The 17,787-nt window shown below is 52.9% G+C and overlaps 1 protein-coding gene and 1 long non-coding RNA gene across 2 annotated transcripts in view; one reads left to right on the forward strand and one right to left on the reverse strand.

The window, feature by feature from the left end:
* LOC128277778 (uncharacterized) overlaps positions 1-17,787 on the forward strand; it is a 51,856-nt gene that overhangs the window by 15,637 nt on the left and 18,432 nt on the right. The gene's annotated exons all lie outside the window — the stretch shown is intronic.
* On the reverse strand, positions 10,083-10,473 carry LOC128268333 (uncharacterized). Its single transcript, XR_008269137.1, has 3 exons — positions 10,421-10,473; positions 10,297-10,351; positions 10,083-10,229 (listed from the first exon to the last, which is right to left on the reverse strand). It is a non-coding gene; the product is annotated as an uncharacterized LOC128268333 (long non-coding RNA).

Raw genomic sequence — 17,787 nt, forward strand, 5'->3', positions numbered from 1 at the left:
GATGGTCGCTGCGCAGTTCACAGGCCCTTGCACGGCACAAACTGTCCCTTTTTGCCTGTACCACCCGGTGCTGGTGTTTTCATAATTAATACGGCCATCAATAATGATCGTATGTCAGCCGTGTCCGGCGCTTTCCCTCGCTCGCGCTGGACGATGCCATCGATCGATTGGCATCACCGCGCGCTGGTCACTGAAACTGAGGGCCCCCCCCTTCTCGGGAAGGGGCCAGCTACCGGAAGATGAGTTGTGAAGCGTGACGAAAGGTGTGGAGGGATGGCAAAAGGGAATTCACTCGGCCCCCACGGAAGCCACCCACACGGCATCCTGGTTGCGCATATCAGGTTGCCCTCGACATCGCTCGATCGATTTGGGTCACGTAATGGAACGGCGCTCGCTGGTGCTCCCCGGCTTTACATAAACGGTTTCTCGTGGCTCCGAAAACCGGTGCCAAACTGTGCGATTAACTGCAAAAGTGGGCAAAAGTCGCTGAATATCGGTCGCGCCCAGTTCGCAGGGTCGCTCACCCTCTCAGGGGTTGTTCGTTTGTTTCAGATCCTGGACAACAACCGCGCCTCCCGGGGTGAAGTAGTTCAGTCATGCACGTCGCCGGAGTGTCCCGTTACCGGGCAAGGTGTGAAACGTGCTCTCGAGTGTCAATGTGAAAATCAAATTACGGTGCCATTGCTCCAAAGTGGTTGTTCGCCGGAAAACTAATGTGTCTAGAATGTGGCCCACGCGGCTAACGGTGTGAACGGTGGTGTTTGTGTGTGTGTTTGTTTGACAAAGTACCAACCCGCGCAACCCGGCATGGAAACGGTCAACCAAATGGTCGACGTGCTGTGCCAACGGTTGTCGCCCGGTATCGTTGGGTCACAAACTCGGTCAAAGGCGGGTGGTGTGCGACGGCGAAGGACTACGAACGAACGCGCGGACAGCGTGGATCCGGCGTCCGGTGACGATCGGGTCGACCAGCTCGACGATTCGGACCCCGAGATGCAGCAGCGCGAAAAGGAGGTGAAGCGCGACAGTTCGGCCGGTATCGATGAGATCGATAAGGCGCCACCAACCGAGAGTGACCTCCGAGAGCAGTGGCAGGCATTGGAACACGGTGCAAGTGTTGCCGAGCGAAGCGTGATGCAAGCGGATACGGCAACCAACGGCATAAAGTTGTTGCCAGGGTTGAGCCAGGACGGTGGCGGCGGCGGCGGCGGCGGGCGGCTAGCGGAAACCGGCCCCGAAGGTCAACCGGTTCCTGCGAGCGATCCGCCACCCGATAACTGCCCGCTACCGGAAACGGTCCATTGCGGCGGTGACAGTTTGATCGTTTCGGAGGGGCCCATGATGCGGGCACTGGATGCTGCTGCTGCCGCCGCCAACAACCTGCCGAACGAGGAACCGTTGCACCACTCAATCGATCGACGGTCGCCTGAACCGATGGCCGAAGCGGGTTCGTTTGGCAATCAACTGGAGAAGTCGACGGTTTGCCAAGACCCCAAGCCAAGCCAAGTACCGCTGGACACTAGCCGCCACAGTTGGCACGTCGAGAACGAAACGCAAACGTAAGTAATCGTAACGATCTCCACCCGCCCGTCGCTGTTGTGTGTAGGAGTCAGCCCTCGAACCGAAACCCTCGGTCACGCGCTCCGGATGTCCGGAAGTTGTGGTGTGCTCCGGTGCTGCGTTCTTGACATTTTCAGAGCCTCTCGATGTGGAGCGATAAATTGTCTACCCGGAGACTGCAATTCCCGGAAGATCTGGAGGCGTCCTAATGATCGGGCGCGAACCAAGCGACTAATGGCATGTTGGTGGCCAATAAGCGTCACTTTGGGATCATATTTTAGGTTGCTCGGGGGGCGCTGGGTATCGGTTACCCTGTGACGAAGACTGTGACGCTCTAGTCTAGTCAGGTCGGGAAGCCAAGGTCGAGAAAAAGCCGCCAACTAAACCCGCTTAAGACCGGCCCAAAGGAGGCCAGGTTGACGTGCGTGTGAAACCCATAAAAACGAAGTGCGGAATGGCACACACAGGGCCCACGTGCCCTAACCTCCTCAACCTCCCGCGATTTTATGCAATTTTTACCGTTTTTTAATGGGGAAGCGCTAACGATGTGCAGCAACAGCGAAACACGTCAAGTGATTGTGGAAATCCGTTGGCCCTAGGGAGGTGTTCGGTACTACCTTTCGGAACGGTGCATTCTTGTGCGACTCGCATCTTTCATTTTTTTCCCCCGGCCGACAGCGTGGCATCCGTGGTCTCTAATGACTGCTTCCTTGCGTACGTTAGATGTGAAGTAAAACAAATAAAGGCCACATTTTTGGTTACAATCTTCACTCGGCTGCCACCGAGACCGGCTTATAATGGACCCTTCATTCTGCCGTTCGGTTGAGTGACATTCTGTTCGTTCCACAAACCGCGCCAGAAGATGACACTGCGCAAAGGTAGACCACCGGTAGTAGTCCCCCCGGCAGCACAATTGTGCTACACTTCAGACATTACGCCTGTCGTCCGGACACGCTCAGCTAGCCCCCAGACCCCGTCGTCAGCCCGAAACAATCTGAGACAATCAGCACACTTAATGAAGACACGGCCACTCCATTTACGGTCGGTGCAGACGGTCGGTCGGGACCGGATTCCCGGGTTCTTGCCGGGTTCTGCCGCAAGAGCCCGCCCGACCAGGCCGTAGGCAGAGGGTTTAAGTGAGCGTGACATAAATTTTCTCGTTCTCCTGGCCGAGGCGAAGCCGGAAAGCGGAACCGACCAAACAACAACTGGTACTCTAGCGGCCGTGCCGAGGAAAACTACCCCGGTCCCCGGGCAGCATAATGGTGGAGGCGTTGGAGTAAGTGTCACCTTGGGTTTGCCTCGCGGGGGACGAGCTGGAAAGCGGCAGACACAACAGAGTACGGCAGAGACCGTCTCGGAAGTGCGTGCATCTGCCTTTGTGCCGTCGTCCGTCGGGAGGAGGTGTAACTATAGCACTAGAGAACCATAGAACCAGCCGCCCATAGTAATGGCCGCCCAACGAGAGGCGATTTGTTGGCGATGAATCATGTTCCGAGTTCTTCCCACCATTCCTTAATCTCGGACTACCGCAAGCCGCAGCTACGGTGGCCACACTGTGTAGGCCATTTGCTTAAACTGCAAATCTACGGCGTTATCGCTGCCGTTGCGCCGTGTCGTGAATGGGGCTCCCTGTGGTCACTTTATTGACCCTTCACAATGGAGTGAAAAAGACCGAATGGCGGGGCAGTAAAAATTAATCAAACTTTAGAGAAAATGTGAGAAATTGAATTCCTTGCACGCGCTTGGCCATTACACCTCACTTTACGACCCTTTCCCGAACTTGAAAGGCACAAGGGATGGCAAATTTGTGCCGGTCAGACCCAGTAGTTGCTGCCACAGTGTGTTAAATTTGCATCAATCACGGTCGCGCTTCCCATGATTGTGATGCGTTGGGAATGTTGCGACTTCTGCTCGCTGACTCATCCTCAATCCGACGTCCAAGACCAGGGTCTGCGCAAAGGAATGTTTATCTAAACATCACGCAAGACGGGGAGTGACTTCCTCGTCGTCGTCGTCGGTCGCCATTCTGCTATACGATGCGGATTAAGAACATTGAATAATGGGCCCTCTCAGAGGACAGAGGAAGATTGCTGGTCCTGCTAAGCCAAAACATCACGCTTCTGTCCATCTGTGTTGGTGGTGAAAGTCAGCAAACGGCAACTGACTCATCCCTGGCCATTACTTGTGACCAAAGCGGGCGGCATTTTTCGCCACCTGGCAATTATGGCAACCCGGCGGCCGGTGGTAATGTAATTGCATCGATAATCCGGCCAACGATAATTTTGTGCGGAATAAATGAGCAAAAGTCGCGTCTTCAATTTATTTCTATTTTGCATTCACATCAGATTTTCCCGAGGGGGGAAGCAAAAGAATTGGACACCGAACTCGTCGGAGCCCAGGAGGAAAAGCTTGCCCATCAAAATACGCATCTGCTTGTCACCGTGTGTCGTGACTTGGACGGGGCTCCGGGAACTACGGGACATTACAGCCAGGAAGCAACAACCGCGACCGGCCATTAACGACGGTTGTGGTGCGCAATTTAAGACCGTAAACCGTGTACTGAAAAGTGTTTCTGCACTGTGTTTGCGACAGAGGACGTTGGCGTCATCATCGCCGTTGTTTGGTCTATCAGTTCCGGGCACCACCACCAATGGCCACGCGCGCCGTGCTAACTGAATGCTTAATGTGGAAACTTTTCTCACCATCATTTTCCAACACGAGCGCGGAGACGGTGGCCTCGCAGAGGATGGATGCCAATTTATTTACAATAAAGTTGTCTGGTCGGCCGATGGCCCCAGCCTCCGATGGTTGGCGGCGTCCGTATGTTGAGAGTTTCTTTTTCGTTCCAGAAGTTCCCGAACTCTCCGAGCGAAGCTGCCCATCAAGCTGTGGCCATGCGGTGGTTAATTCGTTCTGAGTTAGTTCCTTGCTCTGTTGCTAAAAGTTTCGGACGGCCCCACTCTCGGTCTTGTTTCGGTCCACTTTTGAATCAAGTCACGCGTCACAGGTTGTTATGGTGTGCCGCCGACGCGGCCGTATAATTGAAGCTGTCATTGGCCCTCGCGCCGCCATGATTCACTCGGAAGAAGAGGTTGCTGGTCCCGTTGAAATCCAGGTTCCACAGGCGCTAAGTGTGGAATGTTGCAGCCGGGGAAAATGCAGCTCAGGTTCCTGAGAAAATTGTCCATTGAACAAACATGGCGTACCGTTTAGACCGTGAGCCACGGCGAGACTGTGGCGACGCGGTCAATGGACCGCTGATCGTCAAACTTAACGACCCAGATTTTTATGACGTGATTTATTCCCGGTTACCTTAAATCCCAACGTCCGTGGCCCGTCAGTTATGACGCGTACGCCACCAGAATGCAGCACCACCGGGGCCCTGGAACCGGCTTTTACTGCTGCCGGGGTTCGTGACATACCCCCTCCCTCGAGATGGGCAGACAATGCAGGAATCGGAGACCTGCATTCCGATCGTGAGGAGACCGCGCGAGAAACCGGTTGATCTTTATCTGCCGGCTCCGAGAGAGGTGTCTTTCTTTTGCTGTGCCTTTCTTGTGATCCGGCCGCGCACTCTCGTGATCGAGTGGAAGAAAGTGCATGAATCATAGCAACCTGCGCACCGGAGTGGGGAACGGGCCAAGAATTGGGATTTTATTTCTAACCTCCAATGTCTTTTTGGAACTCGCAATCAAAAGGCTTGGCGTAATCCCCAATCAGATTTCCCTTTCCTTCGGCGGCAGGTTTTAATCCTAGCTCGGGAATCAATCTTGATCGTCGACCAGTTTCTCCGAAAAAGGTGTCAAAGCTTTCGGTGGGAAGCGTCAAGTTCTCAACGGTCTAACTTGTAGTCTACATTTCGGTCCGCACATAGGGGGTATTGTTACGTAAAACATCCGGCTCGTCCGAAAACGCCCAAGCTTCCGGCCAAGTGGTCCGAACTTAACCAGCCTCAGTTTCATTCCATTTAAATATTTATCATTTTATCTTGCGGGTCATACGGGATAAGGCTCTCCTCTCCTAAGAACCCGGCCGGCTTAGTGGTTTAGTGGTTTCTGAATAATTCAAAAGCAAACACACACTGCCGGAACGGCTCCGGAATGAGATTATTCCTATTTGCAGCATTTATTGCAGGGATGAGCTATACATTTTTAATCCCGCACGCCACCGGTGGCTAGTCTCTGGTCGGCAGTTCTGGCAGTGTAAATGGGCGGTAGTGACGATGCCATTACAGTGTCCAATTGGATTATTTTCTTACATCATATCCTAATGGCGTAACTTATGCAAAACCATTCCAGGGCTTCCAGCTTACCGGTTTTGCTACGCCAAGAAGTATTACCCCCTATTGGAGAATCAAATTGTTACAAGCTAATTGATTCGGTTTCATTTGACTGCTGCTCCCCTTACTTGGGCTGGCCGTCACAATCGATTCCCACGGTTCGGAAGGTGATGAGTTGGAAATATATCATCCCATGGCGCCCTTTTGGGTGGAACATTGGCGCGTTGGGAAAAATGATATCCAAATATTTCCCTAATCCAATGATACTAGAGAACTCCATTAAAAAACGAGCTACAGCAATTCAAGCTTTTTCGGAAACGTCCACACTGAGACAGAATGCTCCGGCCGGGGCCGGGTAGTCGCATCGCACGTGTTGTTTGTTTGTGGGTTTTCCACGATCGGTGGTACATTACTGCCGGCAAAGTGAACCGCGTGCCTGAAAGAATAGCTCACGAAGAAGCCCAGCTCATCGTGGTCGTGTCGGAGGGGGTGCCGTCCAGGCGAACGTAGCCTGTGTCTGGGTGTCTGGGTCTGAGAAGACAAACACGACCCTTCCACGACGTGGCCAGCAGCAGCTGCAGCCAGCCCTACGGTGGTTCATGTTCCCCACCGATATTCTCGGCAGCTGCGAAGGAGGCAAAGATGCGGCCAAAGAGAAATATCCGTTTCCGGTGCCGCCACCGCCATTAACGCGATGCTACGAGCGAGAGGCTGCGTGCGTCTTATGTTACCGGCGAGCGGAACATGAAACATTTTTGTCCCACCACCACCTTCTTGGTGACACCGTTTTGGTCCTCGCGCCACGTCCGCTCTGTGCCTCGGCGCGGCGCATCTTTCAACGAGGTGATTACTTTTCTTTCCTTCCGCTGTGAGAGTCCTGAGGCCCTCCTTCAAGCCGTTCTTCGTCGGCCGGTTAATTCGTCCTTGATTTTGCGTGTGTTTCTCGTTTTTTACGCCTCCCGATTCGGGGCGACCCAAATAAACACGATCCTCGATCGCCGACGATCGCCGAGCACCGGAGAAAGTGGATTGGATTGATTTCCGTCCGACAGGGGTGTCAGCTGACGAGAACCGTGTACAGCAGCCCGTGGGATTGAGATATGCGAGAATGCGCGTCCCAGGCCGCCTTTCGAGCGACAAACTGTCGCCAGCCGCGCCTCCTCCGCGAGGAATCCATAATTCCACGGAACGGCACCGAAATAGAAATAGTTTTGGATCGGTGCAACAAACGTGGTGTAGTCGTTTGCCCTTTCAAATGTGGCCAACACCTGATTGGCTGACGGCCAGCGGTTGCAAAGACGATTCCAAGAAACCTTTAATTTCCGGCGCATTTGAAGAAGATCCCAAATTTATCATCGTTGCAATTGACGCGCGCGCGCGTCTTGGGCGTGTATTCGCGCAGATAGAACGAAGGATGTTTACACTGATCGATAAAGAATCGAACCAAGGCGGACCATCGTGCCGAAGCGCGCGAACTGGCGAAATGATTAATCGGTTTCCCGGCGATGGCTCTGGGGTGTTGGTAGCTCTTGTCGCACGTTTCGGTTAGACGATGTTTACATGGCCACAGCAGCGTTCCCAGAAGCGTTGAAATTCAAAAAATGTTATGTTATGTTTCCGACCGTACCCGGTACGGCTGGCTCGGGCGTTATCAGGGAGCCCGCCTTGTGTGCCAGTGAACCCACGGTGGATAAATGTTTGGTCAGTTTGTCCAAAGGGACGCACTTCGGAGCCCGTTCGTCGTGGGCCCGTACGATGTTGACCAAATGAAACACTAACCCAAAACCGCCGCGGCGCATTGGTAACCCAGTTTGGTCGACGCGGCCGGGCCGCGGCTTCGGTTCGGTGTCGGAAGGCAGACATTTAATCAACACTTTCCGCCTGTCACCCGGCAATAGGCGATTGGCGTAGTGGTGTACACGGCGGCGGCACCCACTTCTGGGACCTCACTTTCGCGTGCAGCCGCGGCGGGCCGCGGAGGAGTATATTATGTCATTTCGGGGTATTAAATAATTCATAAAAACCTGCGCAACTCGTGGCCGCGCAAAGGTGGGCTTTTCCTAAAAGCCCATTCCTACCCGGGTGCTGCGCGTCACGCTTCGCGGAGTTCTCGAAGCCCCGGTCGCGGCCTAATGAAATGCAATTTGGCGAAGCGCTGACACGGTGTCTGACAGCTTGCGGTTCGCTGCAGAAGTCTGGAGACGGGCCGTGGTGTGGAACCCGTAGTCTAGAGTGGGTCTCCACCACCTGGAAACCGTGGGTAATTAAATCACCACCGGCACTAGCGCGCGAACTAGCTTGACGACGACGTTCGCTCCTTAGTTGGTCTCGCGGGAAGTTCGCGGCGTGTAACTCCTACGTTTGTTGGGGAAGGAACCATCCAGCCAGCCAGTTGTTAACTGGCCGGTGAAGATTTGACTCTCCCGTTCTGTGGTTGCAACGAAGAACGACAAACTTTTGGGCCCTAATGGGACTAATGGTGTCCTTCTTCAAAGGTTCACCGGATTGCCCGGATAGCCCGAAATGCCTATAATTTTTGATAATTAATGTCTGTCTGGATCGTAACTCGCGTCGCGATCTTAAAGCTACTGAACCAATGTTGCGTGTCTATAATTGAAAAGTTCGACAAAAAGTCACAAATATTTCATAAACTTGGACAAAACGGCGTTATTACTTCGCAGCTGGGTGGGTTATAAAGGGGTCTCACCTCAATAAAGCTAAACTTTCGGGAAGAATGGGCTTTAAATTGTTTCTTCTCATTTTATAGGCTCATTTTATGCTGGGGAATTCAGAAGGTCCTCAGTTTTATGGGAACACGATGCGGTACGAATAACTTACAACACCAGAGAGCGTGTCTTCCTGGGTTGAGGTTCCCTCCGAAAGACACCGTTCTATCCCGTTTTATGATGGTTCCACGATGTGCCCACAGCAGAATGGCAGGGTTTAATGAGCGATACAGGTGTGGGGCTGCACCTTGCACACTCCGTACTCGGTTTTCCCGAAACCCGGAGCGCTCGTCAAGGCCGCCCGAAGGAAAGAGGTACCTGGACCCGGCGGCCGGTTTTCCCCTGTCCCCGAAAGTCATGTCTAGTCAACCGTGGTGTTTTGCGCCACCGAGAATCGTTCGTGCGGAACCTTCCGAAAGCCGGGACCAGGTCCGGTGACCGATGGCCCCCGCGGCGGTGGCAATTCGTTTCGGGGTGCGTTGGGTGGACGAAATCTTCCGGCTTTCAGCCTTCCGCTTCGGTGGCGAAGGATGGGTCACATCCGGTGCCCGGATGCCGCGTGCGATGAGGACAAATGTGGGCCTTTTTTTGGCCTCTGGGAGTTTCTCCCTGCTGCTTGGTTTCGTTTTCGGAACTTTCTACGCGTTCTTTTTCAGGTCGTTTTACCCGAGTCTGCCCGAGTTCCCACGGTGTTCCGGTGGCCAACAATTTATTCTGTGTCCGAATATATCTCGCCCGTTAGAGACACACCTAATTTTGGGTCATAATTATTTAATTACCTTCTCTGTTCCATATCGCCAGAGCAAGATCGCCAGCAGGGTGTGTGTGTTGTACAGACCCCGAACGGCCACAAGGCACCGGACCGGACGGCGGTTCCCATCATTGTGGCCAGTAGCTTGTGGTATATTTATTGGTATCGTGTGGGATGGGCCACCAATGACACACAACTTGTTGCCCTCGTTGTGAGAGGCAACGTCTTGGTTCGCTCAGTGCCTTTGGGGTCCAATTAGTGTTATCTCATGCACCTTGCATCGTGGTGCACCTTCGGACAGAACACGCATGCGATCCGCACGCGAATCAGCTCATACTTTTGGCTACGGACACTCCCGACCATTGGATAATCCTTCGCCGGTACCGACGACGGACGGTTACATGCCATTCTCGGAAGGGCGGCGCTAATTCCCAGTGAACAATTTTGAGTGCCCGAGCCGAAAGTTCACAGTTACGTTGAAAGTTCGGAGACAATCCTATGTATATTTTCTTCGCCAAATCGTTCTCGACTTTGTCCGAACTTTGAAATGGCGCAACGCCCGACTGTCAGTTTAAATTCTCTCGCGCGTGCCCCTTTTCTCTCTCCCTCTCTTCTATGTGTCCCCTCTCTTTCCTTCGTACTCTATTTTCTTTCTCTTCTATCCCGACCCCAAAACAAAATAGTTCGTGTTTTCGAATCGGTATATTTTCTCTCTCTTTTTCGGTTTCACTCTTCGCACTTCACTCGTATATTCCTGGCGCTATGCAGCGTTGGCTGTGTGTGAGGTCTGCGTTGGTGGCGGTAGTGGCATCCGTCGAACACATTGTTCCGCGTACACACATTGTCGGTGGTCCAGCCGGGTTTATGTTTGTGCGTAGATTATTTCACGCGTGGTCTTCGATGCATTTCTCTAAGGAAGAGAAGAAATTAAATTGTTGTTAGATTGTTTGCATTGCAATCCTGTCATTTTTTCTTACCTTTTCCACAAACTGACGAGACAACTGACGAGACACAGTTGTGACACAGTTGACACTGAAACGAGCAAAGTGAAAACTTTTGAACATTATTTCGCTGTCACTGAACACTGTCCAATAAACTTACCTGTATTATTTTATCAGGATCAAACATGATGGTACGAGATGCACTTGCACTTGGAACATTACACTTAGGAATAACAAATTGAGAAAATGGCAGTTAGAGCAAGGTAAATTTGCAGAGCAAAATTGGTCTAAGTCCCGGCAGCATGCTTTCCTGGACTCAGACAGTTTTAGACTGCTTGCAGCTTCGGCCGGCTTGCTCGACCTCGCTGTCTCTTTTTCTCTATTCCTTTCCCTTTCCCCCGTCCGTTCGTCTTCCACATGCTCGCGGTCGCTTCGCGTCTCGGCCCTTCCGCCCTTCCCTCTCCAGGTAAATGAAACCCACAAGCTCGCGTTCGTATCGCCTCTCGGCTCTGGCACCCTTCCTCTCCAGGTAATTCAAACCCACAAGCTCGTGCGTGGAACTCCCTCCTCTCGTGGTTTCCTCCGCTCTTTTCCGCCGCTGCCCACGAGCGGACCCTCACGAGCCCGCCTGCCCGTCTTTTCTCTTCCTCGTCGCAGGCAGAGGGGGTTCGGTTTCAGCCTTCCTCATCCCTTCCTCAGGCCGAGGGGTACCTCGGGCACTCAAAATTGTTCACTGGGTTGTAGAGTCTCCTTGACTCCATGGACGTTTTGAAGTCCGGCACCCCGGGTTCAACCCCGGCTTCATTCGCTTTACTTCTTCACTTCCTGGCTTCTTCTGGTATCGAATTTTCTCCAGCCTCACCGTGGTCGTTGGCTTCCTTTTTAGTTCATTCTCTTCTTTTCGTTCTGGGCTCTGATTTAAAGTGTGTGTGTGTGTTCCCCGGGTCTGTCCGTCGTCATGCATCCGCCTGACGTATGATCCGACATGATTCGTATGTTTTTGGCAACCTTGTGCCGCCGCCACGGGTTTTGTTTTCTTCTCTCTGCTGCTGTCCAAGTTCTTCCAACCCAATCCCCACGCGACGGACTGGGATGCTCTCTTTTTCCGTGTGTATTTATTTCACTTTGGCCACGGTGTAACCCTAGATGACCACCACAACGGACGGGACGGGTGATCCCCGGGTGCGCCGTCCCTTCATCGTGCGCTCATCCGGCGCATGAGATTTGGTTTCATCCCATTCCGGCTCGGTTGATGACCATCCAGCCAACAGCAAACGGCGAACCCTGCTCAACTCGAGGGCACATTCGTTCTTCTCGGAAGACGCGGCAGAAGGGGCCTAATTATGACGGCTCGCCAAAATCTGCTCGTCTCCCGCTCGGTTGTTGTTTCTACTCAGGTGAGCCACGCCGTTCCGTTGGCCTCTGGGTCAACGATTTCGTTTTCTGGAGAGTGTCCTTCAACGACGAACTAGTTCTGCGCCACATAACACAGCGCTTGGCGTGTAGGGGTCCGACACCAATCGCCGTGTGGGATGAATAATTGAGAGCAGCCAAACAGGGCTCAGCCAGCCCGCCATCCGGCCATCCCGCCAGCCGTATTATTGATGGTAACTTCCTGTTTCGTTCCGGGGCTCGGTGTTGATTTTCGTTCGTTCTTTTCGCTTCGAATCCCCGTCCGAAGAACGGAACGGGCAAGATGCCTTCTTCAAATCCGGGATCCGGAACGTTGACTGCTGTGGCTTGATGCTGCGACTTGCTGCTGACAGTCCGCCGCCCCGGGAGTGTGGCGAAGGAGACGGAACGACGAAAAACCCATTTGAGGTTGGGTGTTTTCAACTTTCTTTCGTGGTCTTCCTCGAGAATTTTCCTCGCACGACGAGCGAGGTGCGACTGAATCTAAACACATAATCGTGCTGCTGCTGCTGCAAGACATCTAATCACACCGGAAAAGCCGTCCTGTCATGGCCCGTGGGACAGACCCCGGGGAGAACGATGCATAATTTATTCAGGTCCCTCCACTCGGTGCTCGGTGCGATTTATGTTGGACACCCGGACACTTTGTAAGCCCCTGTAAGCTTTCTGTGTACACACAAACCGATTGGCTTTTGATTTTATGACTGTTTTCTCGGGCGATGATTGAAGGCAACGGGGTGAGCTCCGGGCCCTTTACGGAACCACCTTTCGGTCTGACTTCGGTCTGGCTTTCCTGTACACAATTCAGGTCGATGCAGGACGGTGGCTGTGGTGGTTGTTTACCGGACAGTTATCCTTCGGAGCAACTTCAAAACAGGAAACGATACGCCCAAGAGGCGGCTTCTGCAAGGTGTTTGTTTTTCCGTTTCCTCCGACGTCAATTGCAGGTAGTCCTTCTGGCAGTCTTGAAGAACGTGAGCCGTTCGATGAACTCTACGACGAACTGATGTTTAAATCAATTTAATTGGAGCAAAAATAAAAAAAAAACAGGGACCATAAAACTGCGCAATTAGAAGTGGGAAATCGTAGCACTAGCAACTGGCTTACAGGATTTTTTCCGCACACACGGCCATTAATTTTCCATTTCACCAACCCGGGAAAGAGTGCGCCTGCGGTCGGACTGATTGAACGGAACGGCTCAGCGCGAACCAAGGCTAGGGGGCATGGAAGAGAAGGTTTTAAAATATGTTTTTGCTTCTCGTAGCCACACACTTGATGGCCGGTGGCCGGATGTTTGCGTTGTGCGAGATCGACATCCGCCACGGACATCTGGGACGGTGCTCCTGGCGTCGTGGTAGCCCGAAATAGACGTCGCGTTCCGCTAATGTCCCGAGGTTCGAGTGTTTTAGCGAACGCACCGCAGCCGAGATCTGTATAAACAAGGCCATTTTCGGTCCGATGGAATCGCTGGTCTGGCCCGATAATTGCTCGTGCCCGGAACACGGCCACCAATTGCAGACACTCGTTTGGCCACTACCCGATTGGGCGAAGGGGCCGCCGGTGTGTTGACTGACGTCTTTCATAGGCGCTGGAAAATAATCGAGTTTCGAGGGACGCCCGCGAAGACCCACAACGGAGGGCTGCTGGTTGCCTTCACCGGAAGCCCTATTCGGGATTCGAGCAAACACCGGAAGTGTCCCTCCGGTGGCTGTTGCGGTTTGGAAATGGAAAACAAATACCAGAACCGCTGCAAAGGATATCGGAAAAACACACTGTTAGAAGGGTTCTGGGCTTCGATCCGTGGAATACGGTCCGATGTAATAAAATGGAAACATCCGTAACACCGAGATGGTGACAGTCAATTTGGAATAAATCGTCTTTGGCGATTGATTTGCGGTTTTCTGTCCGGGTATCCGGGCCACCTGATCTGATCCGCCATTACGTCTCGCGGCTGGCCGAGTGCACGGGGTTCGATCGAGAAGCGCACATCGCAATCGGTTTAACTTTTGCGGTCCGCCATCCGGCCATGTTACGTCTAGGCCAGTGCAGCATTTGCGTTGGTGACGCTGGCGTTGCGTAATCTTGCGGCCCCGTTGCTCTCTCTCTCCCCCGACGGGCCATTTGATCTTAGCCATCCGCTTGCCACCCCCCCAGGCTGCACTTGCACACTGGCCAAGCGACAAAAGCGACAGAAACCGGCCGACAAACGAGTGCGCAATTCATTCAGCGGGTGACGCGATGCGGCGGTGAAAGTGTTGTAATCCGATGCTGTGCGGGGGTTGGCCAGTGCGCGTCCTGGGAGCATGGCCACCGCACTACCGCGGGAAGCCGAGCCACTGCCTCGGAGTACAATCATGTTTGCATCATTGCCCCTGCGGTCACCGATACCGATGCGGTGCCAATTTACCCGTGCCCCGTGTTCCGTGGGCCGACGGAGCTGCTCCAGAGCCTATAAACAATCGGTCCGTAACGGTCGGAGGTTTACTTTAATTCATTCTGCCACCAGCCAACGATCGGTCGGTTGATTCCCCATTGTGTTTGGCCAACGGAACGCTGGTGTGGGTAAGATCAACGGAACTGAGATGAGGTATGAGATGGAGTGGATCTTCTATCTTGCGGTTTTGGTCGCAATAAATGAGCATGAAGCTGTAACATTTTACTAGCTACAACAATATTGATTATCCCGGTCTGATCAGTACCATAGAACTTATAAGGGATTTCGACGATCGATCGACGACAATCAATGTATGAAGATCTATAGGTGCTACGTAACGTGATAACGGGGAATTTTGCTTCTCACAGTGCCCACCATTATTCAAATCCTTCGCTAAACGTTTGTTTACTGTCAGACATTCCGCTAAAATCAAAAATCCTCTGTGACGTAGAAAACCGTGTACAATCTGCTGAATATCATCACGATCGGGGGGGCGCATTGTGTACCGAGTGACTCGTAATCGAATTTTCCCACCCATTGGGTGGTGCTCCCGTTCCGGACGCCACCCGGACCGTCCCGTCCCGTTCGCTCGGCCTTTGATGAAAACCCGATGCAATAAACCGACGCGCGATTAATACGGGATGAGATATGCACCCTGCGCCGCGGGGAGATGATGATGAGCTCAAATAATGTGGTTAATTGCGCCCCGATCGCGCCGACGTCAAACGATCGCGTCGGAGCCGACGATCACTGGGGAGACAGACCGAGTTCGCTTTTGCGTCTTGTAAACATGTCTTGTAAACCACATTTCCACATGACGGGACCCCATCGATCGCTGACGGAGGCCGCCGCGGCCACATGTGAACTCAATTATACGCCAAGGCAATTTAATTACTTGTAATTGCCGACTGCAACGCGCAGCGGCACCAAAAAATGACTCCTGTTTCCGATGATTTATTCACAGGAAATTTACACATTAATTTTGTGGCAAAGAGGGTCAATAAATTGACAGTCTTTGGGTCCATTTTTTGTCCCACATTGGGCGGCTTCTAGCAACGGGTTCTGGTTTGTTAGAGGGCTCTCACTCACTGTGGCAATTTCCACGAACAGATCCTTGATTTTCTTGCACCACCTCACTGCGCCCAACAAGTAGCACTCCAGCTGAAGTGGACAGAGATTATGATATCCGAGGCGGCGCTAAAGATCAATGCGCTGTTCCGGCGCAAAGAGGCCTTTCGCGTGACGACGAGTGCTGGTTACGCGACTCCACCGTAGATCAATCGCCGACTGACCATGGATGGGTCCGGGCACTTGGGACCGCGCACTAGCGTGACAAGTGGGTCACATAAAAACTGTCGCCCAAAGATGGCCGCCCGACATCAAAGCCCTCGCGGTCGCTCCGGTTGCGCGTCACACCAACGATTATGACGCTGGCTTCTAGTCGAGACCTCCTCCAACGGGAATTGCGACCCGGAACACGGCGCACGGCGCCGGGCATTCGTGTTGTTGTAAAACGGGGTGCCGAGCGGGCAAAAAAAAAATAAAACATGCTGCTGCAACTACTTTGTTGCTGTCTGCCTGCGTTCGCGTCGGGAACGCGGTCCGAGGTCCAACGAAAAGCTTTAACGTGATGGCGCCAACGGCGCGGCAACTCAAACTTCAAACACATTGCAACGCCCGCAATGCGGCGCTCTCTAGGCAAGGTCGAAGGAGCGAATGGCCGGCCGCACCATCCCCACCGATGGGGCACCGAAACATCATAACTTTGGGGCCAATGGCCTCCAGGCAGACCCGAACTGTCTGCGGTTTTCACTTGCGCCAGCGGGCGGGAGAGGTTTGTAGCATAAACATAAACATTAAACCTTTGGAGGGTGAACCCGCGGTGGGCCTCGTGTGACAAAGTCGCATCTTCACGAGGCCGACGGACGAGCAGACCGATAGATGGGGGAGCCCACAACATGTAGGCCCATTTTTGGTGAGGCGCCGCTTATGTAATGCTGTGTAAAGTCGGTAGGAACTCGAAAGGGTTCGCCGGGCTTCGCGCGGTTTACCGTTTTGTTTTCAGCGTGTGGCTAACTCTCGTCTATGCTGCGCCCCCCCGATGGGGGGCCAATTCCCTGCGATTCGCGTCTATCATATGCTTTTCCCTTTTATGGCTGCGTTCCGGTTTTCATTTTGCGTCCATTCATCTCGGCATTCTCTTTCGTTTGCTTAATCGATATTTGTTTATTGGCTTTTCTCCTCCGATCGGGCGCGCCGTGCTCGTTCGACGAATGAGCAGCAGTAAAAGCGAGTCAATTTTTTCCCCAATAACCACTAACTCATGTTCCGCTATTTTAATTTAAAACCACCAAAGGGATAAGCCGCGTGTGGTGTTTTGTATTTGTTTTACAGTTGCTTCGTTCGGTTCCATCCAATAAGCCCAGATCCCTTTTCGTTCCAGCTGTCTAACGCGCCCGATTCAGGACGCTTTCGCATAGTGGCCGGTGTGCAGCGAACAACAACTAAATTGATCCGCAATCCCACGACAACCGTTAATGAAGTGCTTATGTGCGATCTGGATTCGCCGAGATTTGTTCGCGGGAACAGCTCGTGAGGCCAGAGTTGTGAGTCCGCCACGAGTCTCGATTGCTGTGACGTGGTTTGTGCTCTGGAAGCACAATTTATCATCATCTCCAAGCAAATGGGGCAGAATAAAATATTTGCTCTCCTGAAAACCGGAAAGAATTGCGCCGGTGAACACGACGACGATGTGTGGAGCGGCCAGAGAGAGGCGCATGATTGATGATGGGTAGGGGGCCTAAAAATTCGCTTGACTTCACTTTTGGGCGACATCCATTAACCGGGTCGGGCCGAGTGCAAAAAAGCAGACTCGAAAGCAGATTCGAGTCCCGGGACCGAGCGTCCGGGAAAACTCGAACCGGTGAATTTCCGATTCAGTTCCGTGAATTTGAGTAAATTGCGTCACAAAGCTTGGAGATGAAGTTGTGGGGGCCGAAAAGGAGTTCCCAAAACATATGCCAGCATATTAGCGGAACAACATGCTTTAATACTCAGCCCCGGGCCCGGTTCCAGGTAGTTCTGCGTACTTATTGACGTGCGGTTCTCGATAAACTTCTGCCCTGCGAGGTCAGCTGGTAGCGCGGAATTGCTTTTATTCGCTCTCCAGCTGCCCCAGGCTCTCTGTAAAGGCGCAACGTCACGCGCAGCAGCAGAACCCAAATCCGATTCGGCGGTATCCTTCTCGATGGCCACAGCGCACCATATGTTATTGGTGGGCTTCTGTTGCAATTCTTCGGCTGCGTCCGGGGCCATGCTATCTGCCGTCTGGCGCGGTCACCGCACAGAACAGTAGCCTAAACGGTTCCCGGTTTTTATGGCAGCTCAATATGAGATCTCCGGGAAGATAACCTTCCCGTGGCCACCGGTCATATGGCCTGTCGGTCCTGGATAAATATTAGTAACAGTGCTTTATCTTGAAAACCTCATGCAGAATGCGATAGCAGAGAGAAGGGATCCGGTGTATACATTCTTGGCTAATGGATCGCTGATCCGAACCACAAGCAGTCCGAGATGTAAAGGTCAATTTCGTAGCATCGGATCGGGATCTATTTTTAGCCCACAACAGGCCTACATTCGTGAACTTCTGGTTATGACTTTTGCGATTCCCGCCTTCGGTT

The sequence above is a fragment of the Anopheles cruzii genome, chromosome 2 (assembly GCF_943734635.1).
Source record: "Anopheles cruzii chromosome 2, idAnoCruzAS_RS32_06, whole genome shotgun sequence".
Taxonomy (NCBI): Eukaryota; Metazoa; Arthropoda; class Insecta; order Diptera; family Culicidae; genus Anopheles; species Anopheles cruzii.